Consider the following 14,921-nt stretch of genomic DNA (forward strand, 5'->3'; position numbering starts at 1 on the left):
CAGATGAAAAGTGAAAAGGTGTAGAGTGAAAGGGTGAAATTTGAGTGAACAGAGGCTGAAAGAAAAAAAGCTAGGAGAGAGCTTTAAGTGAAAGATCAATATTCTGGAGTCAGATGTAGTGAGGGAATGAATCAAGACAAGGAGGAGAGAAGACAAATGGCAAATGGATAGCAGCCACTGGAAATGGAATTAGCAGAAGACAGACAGAAAGCAGAAAAGAGAAACTTGGAACAACATGATGGAAAAATAAAACATTCAGACAACAAAGGTAGAAAAAAGGATTTTATTTTGAATTTATTAACTGTAATATGTTAGCTTTGGGAAATGTGCATCGCAAATGTCTTTGTAATGTGTTCAGTACAAAAGGAACTACATTTCTGTTTTTATTTCTCTGGTGTTGCAGTACATGCAGAGTTTAACTTCTTGGGATTCCCAGTTCAGTTTTTGCCTTTTTATTTCTAATTTATGATCCCTTGTTCTGTATTTTGTTTACATTTAGTTTCTGTGTTGTAATCTGTAGCAGTCCCACTTTTTCTGTTTTACCTGAAGTAGGTGTGTTGGTATTTATTCATAGGTTACTTCTGGTGGAATTCTGCGTTACTATGCAACATAGCCACATAGGGCCTGTTATGTTGGGAATATGTGGGATATAAATGTTCTCAATAAATAAATACATAAACAAACATAGAATTAGTGCAGAATTCTGTGCAGGAAACAGAAGGCACAAAATTTGTCACATTTCTGATTCTTTCCTCTTGCAGCACATACCCACAAATTGCTTGTACAACCCCATCACCACCCAACCTATCTGTCCTCCCAGATCTTGTGCCATAAGGAAGAAGCAAGTCACTGTACCACTTCTTCTTCCTCTGCTGGCCTGGGCCCAACTGCTTATTTGCACTGTGTGACAGTATAAAGTCCCGGGCGGTTCAAATAAGCAGTGTGTCCAGTCTGATGCACAGCCACTTGCTTCTTCCTTATGTCATATGATCCAGAAGGAAGGCAAGGTAAGATGGGGGCAAGGAGAGAAAAAAGAGAGGTAGGGATTTGGGGCTAAGAGGAGACAAGCAACAATGGGGCATGGAAAGCTGGGAGAAGAGAAACTAAGTTGGGTGAGAAAAAACTGCGGAGGTTGGAACTTAGAGAGCAATTGGGAAGGAAGATGCTGGGGGAGTGCTCACTCCTTATGACTAGGGAAATCTGCACAAAAAATTACTAATAAAGAATGCAGAATTTTAATATATTGTGACCAGAATTTGCAAATTTTTACACAGAGATTTTCATTTTGCGTGGAATTCTCCCAGGAGTAATATCTAGAATTCTTGCTGTTTGAATCATAGTATTAGTGCTACTTTTGTATGACATATTTGGGTACAAATGTAACAAATAAATAAATAAATAAATATTTGCTAAATATGGGGGTCTTTTACTTAGGCGCACTGGTGTTTTTAGTGCACGTTAAAAATAGGTGCACGCTAAACGCTAAAGACGTCCATAGGAATGCATTAGCGTCTTTAGCATTTAGCACACACCTATTTTTAACGCTCGCTAAAAATGCCAGTGCACCTTAGTAAAAGACCATGAAGAATGCCCCTCAGACCACATCTGGTCAAAATTTACTCTTCTCTCCATCAAATGGGTTACCTAAGCGATTCATAGATTCTCCAATACTCATTGTAAACTGGACACCTGCCCCAGTTACTTACTTAAATCAACACCCAATCGCTTCACTGAATACCTTACATCCTAACTAAACTACATGCTCCAACAAGGTCTCTTCCCCAAGGAACATGGCAACATACTACTCACCCCACAACTGAAAGACACAAAGAAAAAAACGAACTACCTTACCAATTACCACCCAGTCGCATCCATCCCACTAGTAGTCAAATTGATGGAGAGTATGGTGACAAAACAGCTTATGGAATACATGGACAAGTTTTCATTATTGCATGAATCACAATCAGGATTCTGCCCCTCTCATAGCACAGAAACTGTACTAGTCACTCTCCTGGCCAAATTCAAGCATGAAATTGCCACAGGTAAAAGCATACTCCTCCTCCAATTTGACATGTCGAGTGCATTCAACATGGTAAACCACAACATACTTCTACACTCCTAGACCATTTTGGGATTGGAAGAAATATACTTAATTGGATCAAGGGTTTCCTAATCACCAGAACATACCAAGTTAAATCAAAAACAAACATATCACCACCGTGGAAAGCAGACTGCGGAGTACCTCAAGGATCACCACTCTCACCAATACTCTTCAATATAATGATGACCCCCCCCCCCCCCCCACGGCCAAATCCCTATCCAACCAAAACGTTCCTCCGTTCATATTGTGACAAGGCTATGGCCAGGGGGTCTGGGATGAAGCATTTAGACCCTGAAATACAAGTACCAGAAGCCATTGCAAGGAGGGAGGCAGAGAGTAATCTGGAAACAAGAGAATGGATTCCCAGCTCCAGCAGAGGGAGCCAGGGGGATGGCCAGGCTGAGCCTATAATTTTGTCCCCCACTAGGGGGAGACGGAGGGACGAAGCTCAGTTCCCCTGGATATGCAATCAATATACCATGCAGCCCAGCTGGAATAGAGAGGGGCCCATAGAGAGGGAAGAAGATGATTGGATGGATTACATGGAAGGAGGGGTAGATCAGGGGGGGAGAAGTCTCTATGGAGTGGGAGAGTTCAAAGGCAGGGATGGCCAGCTCCTGAGGGGTTGGAAACCTGCTTTATTGAAAGCCTGAGGTATTTGGAACCTGCTTTATTTACCTGCTTTATTAAAAGCCTGAGGTTTTTTGAAACCTGCATTATTTCCCTGCTTTATTGAAAGCCTGATGTATTTGGAAACCTGCTTCATTGGAAGCCTGACTTATTTTGAAACCTGCTTTATTCACCTGCCTTATTGGAAGCCTGATTTATTTGGAAGCTTGCTTTATTTACCTGCCATTTCTGGAAACCTATGTGGGTGGAACTTGTTTGTTTGGAGATAACTTGTGTACTGAAGTTTGAGACAGCTGTTATTGGCCTGATAATAAAAGCTTTTAACTTAGCCACTGTCTGCAATTGTGGTGAGCTCTGGAAGTTTGGTTGGTGGGCAGCTCCACCTGGCTGGGAAGCAGTGGACCCTTTTCACAATATTTGCTGATGACGTTACAATTTACATCCCTTTCAGACACGATCTAACAGAAATCACCAACGAACTCAAGGGCGGTTTGGATATCATGGACTCATGGGCAAATTCATTTCAATTGAAACTGAACACTGAAAAAACACTGCCTCATCCTCTCATCCCAACACAATATTTATAAACCCACAAATTTAAACACCCCAGATCACATCCTCCCCATCTCAGATAGCCTCAAAATACTAGGCGTTACATTTGATCGCAATCTTACACTTGAGAGCCAAGTAAACTCCACTATAAAGAAAATGTTTCATTCAATGTGGAAACTTAAACATATAAAACCTTTCTTCCAGAGGGGAAATATTCCGCAACCTGATACAATCAATGGTGATGAGCCACACAGATTACTGCAATGGAATATATGCGGGATGTAAAGAACAACTCACAAAGAAACTCCAGACAGCCCAAAACACAGCAGCCAGGCTGATATTCGGTAAAACACGTTTCGAAAGTGCCAAACCCCTTCTAGAAAAACTGCATTGGCTCCCAATCAAGGAACGTATCACCTTCAAAATCTGCACCTTGGTCCACAAGATTATCTATGGTGAAGTCCCAGGCTATATGGTCGACCTGATTGATCTCCCAACTAGAAATAGAACCAGACCATCACGCACCTACTTGAATCTCCACTACCCAAGCTGCAAAGGACTCAGATACAAATTAACCTATGCATCCAACTTCTCCTACATAGGTACACAATTGGGGAATGCACTGCCAAAGATTGTGAAAACAATCTACGACCACCTAAACTTCAGGAGATCATTAAAGACCTACTTATTCAGAAAAGCATTCCCAACCGACCTAACTTAGATGCCTCAACCCTGCAACACAGCAAAGCCATAGATTGTACTGGACATTATATATTCCTTCCTATTTTCTAACCCTATGTACCTGAAGATACTATTCTTACCTGACCCCAATATCAAATTGTATTTGTTTCCATACCGGACTTGGCGATCGCCTTTACAGTATTATGTAAGCCACATTGAGCCTGCAAATAGGTGAGAAAATGTGGGATAAAATTGTAACAAATAAATAAATGTATTGTTAGGATTTTTTCCGGATTTGTATTATTTCACAATGTGCCTAGTGATAGAGAGATTTATGTTGCTATTGCTCAAATGACATAAGAATAAGAATTTTTTTTTATATATTGTGACTTCCGTGAAGAAATATCCTAGTTAAGATCTGTACTAATTGGTTGGTGTGGGAGGAAGGGAGGTTGGACTTTTGTGAATGCAGACCATGTTTACATTCAACTGATAAGAACTGCTATATTGTGTCGGAGCAAAGGTCCAAGAGGATTATGTACGCAGTGTATCACATATATAAGCATTACTCATTTGGTGTGTCCCAACTGTTGAGAATCATTGCCCTAGAATCTCAATAGTATTTAGAAAGCAAAGAATGCAGTTCTGTCCAAATTTATATCCTGGATGCACCACTAGAACATCTCACACATTGGCCTTCAATTTCAGTCAATGTGGTAATGAATCTAACTCTTTGAGATGGGACATCCTGGCATCTCTGAGCCTGTGGGGGGTGGGGGGAAGACAGATGCTGGCTCCAATCTAGCAACCCCTGCCCCACCAAACCTTGTGCCATCTGCTTCTTTCCACTACCTGCCTGGCCTGGCGCCAGTAAATCAGCAGTAAATTAGGGAGCTCCTTTTTTTTTTTGCTCCAGCTGCTCTGACTGTGAGCACTGCATAGCTGCTAAAATTTGAAAGAATCTACTTCCTGTTTCGTGTGCAATGCAGGAAGTACTCGTTCTCTGGTTTCAACTCCCGCATGGTGCCGGTAGCCAGAGTGGCTGCAGAGAAGAAAGGAGCTCACTACTCTGCAGCAAATTTCCTAGCTCTGGGCAGGTGGGAGATGGGAGATGGGAACTGGGGATTGGAAATGGGTCTGATACAGGGGGTGGAAAGAGGTCGTTGGTGGGAGGACAGAGGTGGATGCTGGGGTTAAGGTGGAAGAAAGATAGGTTAAATATTAGAGAAGGCAGCTGAGGCAATAGAAAGTATAGAAGTATGCAGTGACTTGCTCTCAGTGTTGATAGCTGCGAGCATAGGCGCCGGTATAAGAGGCTTGGAGAGGCTAAGCCTCCCCCCCTGCTGCAGCAGAATGGATCAGCTGTGGAGTCCAGCTGCTCTGAGGGGATTAAATTGTTGATTTACCTCCATCCTCACAGCAGGAGCTGCAGTGAAAGCCCTCTAGCAGTTGTAGAAATTGGTTTATGGTTTGTTTACCTTACTGCTGGGAAAGCAGGGGGGGGGGTTGGCTGGAGGTGTCCTGGGTTGCCAGGGAGATATTTAAGGAGGATGACTTCCTGACCTGCACTGAGGACAGATAGCAGCAGAACAGATACTGGGCCAGCATGATCAGAAAAAGTCACCAGACAACAAAGGTAGAAAAGATCATTTTATTTTCATTATAGTGTTTGGAATATGTCCACTTTGAGAATCAGGTGCTCAACATGAAAAGTTTATATTTATTTACTTATTTATGGCATTTTATCCCACATTAAACATGAATTAGGGTGTTTTGTGGCTCTACATGAGAATTGTGATGATATGATCCCTTGTTTCATATTGTTGACGGTCTGCATTTTCCGTATGGGTGGTATATTGGTGTATTAGGTTCTGCCCAGTGTAATATTTATGGTACAGTAAGGTTCTGAGTGTGTTTTTGCACAAAGTTATGCATAGTGTTTTGCAGTTGAGCGATTGTGGTTAGAATATGCAGTGAGCAACCACTTTATTCTTTGACACATGATACATATCTAATATCTAAATTTAATAAAAGGTATTGTGACTTTTATTTTTATTTATTTATTTTTTCTGTGTGTTATCAGACAATTATGGATTTAAGCTCCACCCCTGACCCCACCCCTAACCCCACCCCCTTTAGCCTCCCCAAACAGTTGGGCCACCGACCGCCTATGGCTGCGAGTCTTCTATTTAAATGTGAATGTTAAGGCGCCTGTTAACAAGTGAGGAGTCAATATTCAAAGGCACTTATCCAGATAACAGCATCTGCCATCTGGTAAATGCTACTGACTGGGATATTGAGTACCTCTGAATATCCCTACAGATTTCTTCTGCACTATGTAGATAATACCATGGAAGAGCATAGTTGGACCTAGGGTGGTCTCAGAAATTTTCCAGATAATGGCAGTATTCAAGTCTACTACTACTAGGGACTGTCTCTTCATGTTCAAGTGTACAGTGCTGCGTATGTCTAGTAGCCCTATAGAAATAATAAATAGTAGTAGTATCACTGCAGTAGATTATGATAGTACAGCTGTTATTGTGAATAGTTCAAATGTATTTGTAACCTTCATGTCAGTGAAGTCTACAATATGCTGCCTAGATTTGCTCCTTTCAAAGTAAATCCAGAGTTTAGAGATGTAAACCAATTTCTACAACAGGGTAAACTACTCCCAGCATTCAGTGAAGTGGTTTAAAAAGTCAGTATTGAAACAAAAGAAATGAAGATTCAGCTTTACTGAAACAATCATTCAGTGTCAATTTATTGTTTTTGAGAAAATTGACAGAAATGTGTTTATCAACAATGGCTTTGCTGGATCTAATGATGTCTCAAGAAATGTATTTCAGGGTCCCTGACTGATTATAGCACTAAGACAATAGCCAGCTTATAATCGAAAGTGATTGCCGGCCATCTTCCGACACAAATCGGGAGATGGCCGGTGATTTCTTAAAAGTGGTGAAATCGGTATAATCGAAAGCGGCATTTTTGACAGTATCGCCGCTTTCCCATTGCTTCGCCGGCAAAAGTTCAAGGGGGCGTGTCGGTAGATTAGCGAAGGCAGGGCATGGGCGGGCATGGGCGTGGCTACCAGATGTCTGGCTTTCGCCGATAATGGAAAAAAAAAAGCAGCGTTAAGCAATATTTCGCCGGCTTTACTTGGTCCTTTTATTTTCACGACCAAGCCTCAAAAAGTTGCCCCAACTGACCAGATGACCACTGGAGGGAATGGGGGATGACCTCCCCATACTCCCCCAGTGGTCACCAATCCCCTTCCAAACTAAAAAAATAAAACTAAAAACCTTTTTTGCCAGCCTGTATGCCAGCCTTAAATGCCGTACCCACCTCCATGACAGCAGAATGTGTTGTATCCTCCGACAGCCTTTCCCTGGTTGCGATGTGGCTCTCGGGTGAGTGTGACACCTTTTCTGTTAGGTGCCCTGCAGAGAGTCACATTAGCAATGCATTGTGGTGGGTGTAGGGTACTGGGCTCTACTCCCATGGTGCTTTTCCCCCCTGCTAACTGGGTCAGAGTGTGCCCTGTTTTGTTTCCTGTTGTAGTCCATGCGGTAGTGGCCATTTTTGTAAGCCAGTTTAATTCCCTTTCCTGTGTTACCCACGTTAGAGAATGTAGTTCTTGCCTTGAATGGTGCTGAAAGAGGGCATTGTACACCATTGTGCCAGCTCTGACCTACTGCTAATCTTAGTACCAGGGGACTCTTTGCCAGTGGGGCACAACCTCTGATCTGCAGTTAACTGTGAGTAAACGTGGTTATTTCAAGAAAGGACTTTTTCAGAGAGATTAGTCTTCAGGTGTGAACTGGTGTGCCAAAGTTATACAGCGGCAATAAGTCCTAGAGGCTGTATGCAGGTCCCTGGAGCAATTTTAGTGGATGCAGTACATTTGTGGGTAGTGGGTTTGGGGAGGGGGGTTGGGGGCTCAGCTCCCAAAGTAAGGGAGCTATGCACGTGGGAGCTTTTCTGAAGTCCACCGCAGTGACCCCTAGGGTGGCTGATTGGTGTCCTGGCATGTCAGGGGGGCCAGTGCACTAAAAATGCTGGCTCTTCCCACGGCCAAATGCCTTGAATTTGGCCGGGGTTTGAGATGGCCGACATAACTTTCTATTATCGCTGAAAAACAAACCCGGCCATCTCAAACTCGGTGAACTCCATGGCATTTGGCCGGGCTAAACCGTATTATCGAAAAAAAAAAAAGATGGCCGGCCATCTTTTTCTATAATACGGTTCCGGCCAGCCGGCGATCTATTTGGCCGACTATGTTCGATTATGCCCCTCCAGGGCTGTCAGAGTGAATAGCTTTGGAATTCAAGTTGGCAGAGGGATGGATAGTCCATTGGTACTCTTCAATCTCAGGGTTCTCATCCTGGTCCTCAGGATACACCCAGTCAGTCAGAGTTTCAGGATATCCACAATGAGCATATGCATGAGATAAATTTGCATGCACTACCTCAATTGTATGCAAATCTATCCTATGCATATTCATTTTGGGTATCCTAAAAACCTGATTGACTGGGTGTATCCCAAGAACTGGGTTACTTGCTTGGAGGTCTTCCCTTCTTAAAAAGAGTCCAGAAGGTTCCCTGGGAAGGTCAACACATTTCCACCAGATCTTTGAAGTGTGGTGTTCCATGAGGATTAGTGTTGTTGTTGCTGCTACTTTTTAACATCAGTCTTTGGTAATGATGATCTAGAGATTGGGGTGATGTGCCATTTCTTTGCTGATGACATCCAATTGAACTCTAAAGCTGTTTTTGACCAGGCTGCTATGGTGGAAACTCAGACACTTAGATCTGAATTACCCTAGCCCCTCAAATTCTGTATAGGTTGCTCAAAGTTAAATGTTAATTCAATATTCACTTGGTACTTACTGTAGAATACAATTCAAAATACTAATAAAGCAAGCTGAACTCTCCTCCGTGCAGTTATAATGTGTTATGATGGCACGGAGAGTTCAGCTTGCTTTATTAGTATTTCAAAGTTAAATGTGCAATTTTGGGTGCAGAACACAGATCCACTTGTAAACTAATTAGCTAAATAGACCATAGCAATCAATTACTGACGTGAACAAGTGCTAATTGGCAGTCATTAGTAGTTATGCATGGATCTGTCCTACTTCTCTATTCTATACTCTTTGTGTCTAATTTATCTCATGTGCAACTCCAAAGGGAGAGAGTAATCCACCTAAGTGGATGAACACTAACTCCCACGTAAATGTAACAGCACAGAGAGAGTGGGAAGTGGACCAATGACTCCAGGAGAACGGGAGATAAGATTTCAAAGAAGCACTTTATTCAATGACTCGACAAAGAAACTGTGTTTCGGCCAAAGGCCTGCCTCAGGAGTCTTAAATGATCCTGTAGTTAAAAAGGAGATGGATCTCTGGATATCAAGACGCTGCGCCAGCAAGATATCACAAAGGTCTTTATCAAGACCATTCGACCTCAAGGTATTTTTTGGAAGTACAAGGATCACCAAAGACCACTCAATCCAGAGATCCATCTCCTTTTTAACTACAGGATCATCTAAGACTCCTGAGGCAGGCCTTTAGCCGAAACACAGTTTCTGTGTCGAGTCATTGAATAAAGTGCTTCTTTGAAATCTTATCTCCCGTTCTCCTGGAGTCATTGGTCCACTTCCCACTCTCTCTGTGCTGCAACTCCAAAGGAGGAATGGGCTAGTTGGGGCGTTTCCAGGATTTAAGTCCGCAGTTATAAAATACTTACATTTCCATGCCTAAGTTGAGCACCTGCATTCAGGGGCTGACTAAGGTAAGATGCTGCCTGAGGCAGGGATGAGATGCCACCCCCCCTCCCCCCCCCCCCTCCTGACCACAGTCTGGCATCTCCCCCTTCCCTGAGTTTACATTCTTTTTCCATTTTCCAAAAGGTGGCGGTGACAGCAATTCCCATACGCTGCCCTGCCACTGGCACCGGCCTCGTCTCTACTGAGGCACCACCTCTGAGAAAACAGGAAGTTACATCAGAGAGGCGAGCCATAGTCCAGTGCCTTTTACAGGGCAGCGTATGGAAATCACTGCCACAACCACCTTTTGAAAAAATGGAAAAAGAAGGTAAACTCAGGGAAGGAGGTGGAGGAAGAAAGGGAGAGATGCCGCTCCAGGAAGAGTACCGCATAAGGCCTCCATCTCAGTTGGCCTAGTGGTAGGGCTGCCACTGCCTGCATTTACACCAGCCTTTGGCTGACATAAGTGCTCGTGCCAAAGTTAGGCATAAAATTGTATGCTAAGCTGGTATTCTATAAAGACAGTTCCGCACAGACTGTCTTTATAGAATACTAGCTTAGAATGTATCATCCCAGCACCTAACTTTGCCCAATGTTTACTGAATTCCTCCCTAGGCAACTAGAGGATGGAATTGCAAGTTTTTCTTACTATCTCAGATTTTAAAGAGAAACCATTTTGAGCATCTGATTGGATCCAAATTATCTACTGACCAACAAATAACACACGTAGTAAAGATTTCTTTTGCTATCTACTACCCAACAAAATAGGTATGTTGCCCCATGTCTAAATATGAGTCAGATTGATTTGATTTGATTTATTAAAGCTTGGTTAATCGCCTTTCTTCAAGGAGATAGAGAGGTGTGGTAGCCGTGTTAGTCCACTCTTAAAGGTTATCAATAGAAATCAAACAAAATAAAACATGGAAAAGAAAATAAGATGATACCTTTTTTATTGGACATAACTTAATACATTTGATTAGCTTTCGAAGGTTGCCCTCCTTCTTCAGATCGGAAATAAGCAAATTATTTATTCCCAATTTTCAGCCTTGAAGCAGATTGCAGTTCAATTAAAATATTTCCGATCTGACGAAGAAGAGCAACTTTCGAAAGCTAATCAAGAAATGTATTAAGTTATGTCCAATAAAAAAGGTATCATCTTATTTTCTTTTCCATGTTTTATTTTGTTTGATTTCTATTGATAACCTTCAAGGAGATAGCAAAGTGATGTACAAAATTCAATAAAATAAACTGGAAAAGGAAAAGAACTCCCTTTGCCAAGTGTTAAACATCTGTTTTGAGAGAAATGCCTTTGATTGAACAATAGGTTTATTTTAACATTCTTTCATTAGGATTTAGATGCCTTCATTCATTTATCCCAAGGTATCTGTCGGATCTTCTCTATTACTAACAGTCGTCTAGAACATAAAAGGTCATACCAGCAGTTGCTTTGGAGTTGCCAGTGCACCTGGTTATGAGGTAGACAGTGCCCAGACAAGGTTTTCTAATGTACCTGTATTATGGAATTTCCTGCCCTTGTAGGTGTATCAAAAGTTATACTACTTGCTTTTTTCAAGAGCTATTTGAGCATACTATTGTATGGAACTTCTCAGTGGATTTTTAGTTTTACTTAGTGGGAAGTTATGTTGAATTTAGACTGTGTAGATGTTATTTTAATTGAACTGCAATCTGCTTCAAGGCTGAAAATTGGGAATAAATAAGAATTGTACAATTATTTCCACTGTTTATGTTTTTAAGCTATTCATATCTCTCTAATGCACGTATTCTATTTTCATAATGAATTTTTGTTTCTTAGAATGCATGTATTGAATGTTTCCTACTTTTCTGCACTTTTTGAAATCCTGTCATTCAGATATTTGAAGAGCTTTCAGGTAATAGTTTGAAAACTATTTCCAAAATGCCCCTTTTGATCCACTACATTATCATATGTGCATAGGGTTGCCAACTAGATCCAGATTCGCCTGACATGGTGATCCAGTCCTGGGTTTACTCCAATGCATGCAGGGACTTGTAGCCTTGCTTTTCTTAGGGAATCCAATGGGGAAATCAGAACCACAAGTCTCTGCATAGGTGTCAGAACAGGGGAGCCACAGGTGCCATGTCACCCCCCAAATATTTAGCAAGGCCACCATTTCACCTTTCCGGCTCTAGCAGTCAGAAGGCGGTAGGAAGTTATATGATTGCCTCATGGAGTGTCTGCTCCTCCTGCTGCATCCATTTAGACTGATCATCTCATGCACCATTTCCACCTGCACTACTTGGACTGCCTTTACCTTCTTCAGAAGCAGCAGCTCTACTTTTACAGCTGCCGCTACCACTCCCGCTAGACTGTCCGGGTCCCGGGAGATGTTATGTCCTTCTGTGCTGCTACATTTTAGGGCCACCACTACCACCACTGCTGTATTCAAAAATTCCCCTTTTCAGAAGCAACACGGGCACTGCTCTCTTCCCCACCTGAAAACATTCTTGTTTCCGCGAACTGTGTCCTAATTGCATTATTTTTTTTTTTGGCAATTGTAATTCCCAGAAGATTGGATCTGGTTTCTACAGCTTTGTAGCCCGCCTTGAACTGATAAGGTATATGACGGGCTATAAAACATGTTAAATATATCATATTTAACATACTCTGCATACAGTGTGCTTTGAGTAGTTTAATTTTGTGGTTACTGTTATATATTATTAATAAGGTTATATATTATGTATATGTAGAATGAATGGAAGAAATGATATTATAATTAGTAATATTATGAGGGTGTGGTCTGGGGCAAAGCTTGAGTACCCACAAACAAAAAGATGTTCCCCTTCCCCTGAGTCCCTGCATGTATTAGGGTAAGCCCAGGTCTGAATCAACCCTGTCGGGTGAATCTGGATCTAGTTGGCAACCATACAATGTATAGTTAGGCTGCTTGAAATCAATGGAGTAGCACTCTACAGCAACTTCCAGCTCCTGGCTGTAAAAAAAAAAAAATATATATATATATATATATCAATTAAATTATCCCTCTTTGAAAACAGGGGCAGCCGTAATGTTAACTAGCATAATTTCTCATTCTAGATGGTGCTTTGATGCAACACAGACACCCCGTCTTTGAAGTATATTCCCAAACATTTTTTCAGTAAGAATCTATTTCTTCCTGTGAAAAGTGGTGTTTACTCAATCTTCAAAAAGCAGCAGGTGTGCATAAGCTTAGCGAGGCCTTATCACCTAAAAGGGGCCTTGAAAACTTATGGGAGAATATAAACTAAGTAGCTGCTGTTTACCTGTGGGAAACACAACAGCTGTAGAAACTGTAGGCTGCAATTTGCTTTGATAAGATAGTGGAAGTCCATCTGCCTTTAACATATGCTCTGATTTTCAACAATTCTTAATATTTGTAAGTGAAGTCATTTAAACACCATCAACTGCAATTCTATCACTTTTTTATTTCATTCTTCTAAAAATGATTCATTCCACACTACTTATAAGTTAAAATAATTCATAACTGTAGCAGGATCAAACTACTGATGTACCAAAAGGGATTGTTGTTGAGTAGGCATCCTTTGGGCTGGGCAAGGGGGTGTGGGTGATGTGCTTCCTAAATATTGGGTGTGCTAATACTGAATTGGTGCCCCCTCCTCCTCCCCCCCCCCCCCCCCCACACATTCTCTCTGCCAATATGACTTCCTTGTCTTTTGCCTCCCCAAGTAAGCAGACAAACTACACTTATGGGTTCTTCTTTTGTTGATGTATTATAATTACAGTTTTGAAAAGTTTCAACAAAATATTGCCTAACTCTGACAAAATTGAGGTTAAGAGGTCCTTTTCCTAAGGTGCACCAAAAAATGGCCTGCGCTGTTGTAGACGTGTATATTGGACGCACGCAGGTCCATTTTTCAGTGTGCCTGTAAAAAAAAGGCCTTTTTTTGGCCAAAAATGGACATGCAGCAAAATTAAAATTGGCACGCTTCATTTGGTCCTGACACCTTACCGCCACCCACTGGCTTAGCAGTAAGGTCTCACACGTTAGCCGGGCGGTAATCATCAGCATGCATACACTGCCGATTACCACCCGGTTAGCACCAGGCAGTAGAAAATAAAAAATATTTTGAGGCGCATATGTCAGACGCATGTAGAAAATAGTATTACTGCCTGGGGCATGTGGTAGTCAGGCGGTAGTTCCAGATTGATGCACATTGGACGCGCATAGGTGCCTATGCACCTTAGTAAAAAAGCCACTAAGGTTCCTATTAAAGAAAGTATAGAACTCATGCTTAAACTTGGGGTTTATTGTTTCAGCCCTGGACCAGAAGTTAGGAGAGTACATATATATTGTTAGCTAACCTGATACATATTGAGCAATTCAGATTCTTCAAGAGCAAATTCATTTCTCTGTGCAAAAGATATGTCAGCCCAGCAGGATCAAGTCAGGTCATTAGACTGAGCGAGGGACCTAGTACAAATTTGAGATATAATAGTGTTGTGAAACAGAGGCTATCATCGTCTCTGAATGCACTGCAATATATCAACATTCAGACAGTGGCAAAATTGGCTTTAAGGCCAGATGCTAAAAATATTAATTATTAGGATTTTGTTTCTATCATTTTGTCAACATTTTTGTAATTATAAGGGTGCAAAATTGAGAACACAGGAAGCTTTATTTATTGAAAATGATCACGTCATTTTTCATGTCGGTTTCATTACCCCTCTCTCTCATTCCCCCTCCCCCACCTCACATCTTAGCTTAATACTCAGTAAGCTAAAGCAAGAAATCATCATATACAAGTGAATAGAAAATGCATAGTAGACAATTTATACATTGTGGGAGACTGAGATCACTAGAACATTTGCTGGGAAAAAATGATTTAAATATTCTCAGGAAAGATCACCAAGAGGAATGCCAACATGTCATCTGTGCAACAGGACCTGCTCAAGGAATTGTAGCATTGTGGGCAAAATTTTGCGATCTAGGGCATGCAGATAGGGACATATTTTCAACCAGCAGTGTCACTGACATGTAGGTGTTTATCTTGGTTAAGCTCTGTAATTCATTGCTGAAGCATGTGGGAAAAGCAGTTATTGTAGCTTGATTTAAAAAAAAAAGATTTGGACAAATTCCTGGAGGAAAAGACCATAAACTGTTATTAAGGTAGACCTGGGAAAAGCCACTGCTTATCCCTGGGGGTAAGCAGCATAGAAACT

General features: G+C 41.6%; 1 long non-coding RNA gene across 1 annotated transcript; it reads right to left on the bottom strand.

Moving 5' to 3' along the window:
* Positions 1-8,413: 8,413 nt before the first annotated feature.
* Positions 8,414-14,657, bottom strand: LOC115464285. Its single transcript, XR_003941257.1, has 3 exons — positions 14,646-14,657; positions 8,990-8,996; positions 8,414-8,517 (listed from the first exon to the last, which is right to left on the bottom strand). It is a non-coding gene; the product is annotated as an uncharacterized LOC115464285 (long non-coding RNA).
* Between the last annotated feature and the right edge of the window lie 264 nt (positions 14,658-14,921).

Source organism: Microcaecilia unicolor, chromosome 3 (genome assembly GCF_901765095.1).
Source record: "Microcaecilia unicolor chromosome 3, aMicUni1.1, whole genome shotgun sequence".
NCBI lineage: Eukaryota > Metazoa > Chordata > Amphibia > Gymnophiona > Siphonopidae > Microcaecilia > Microcaecilia unicolor.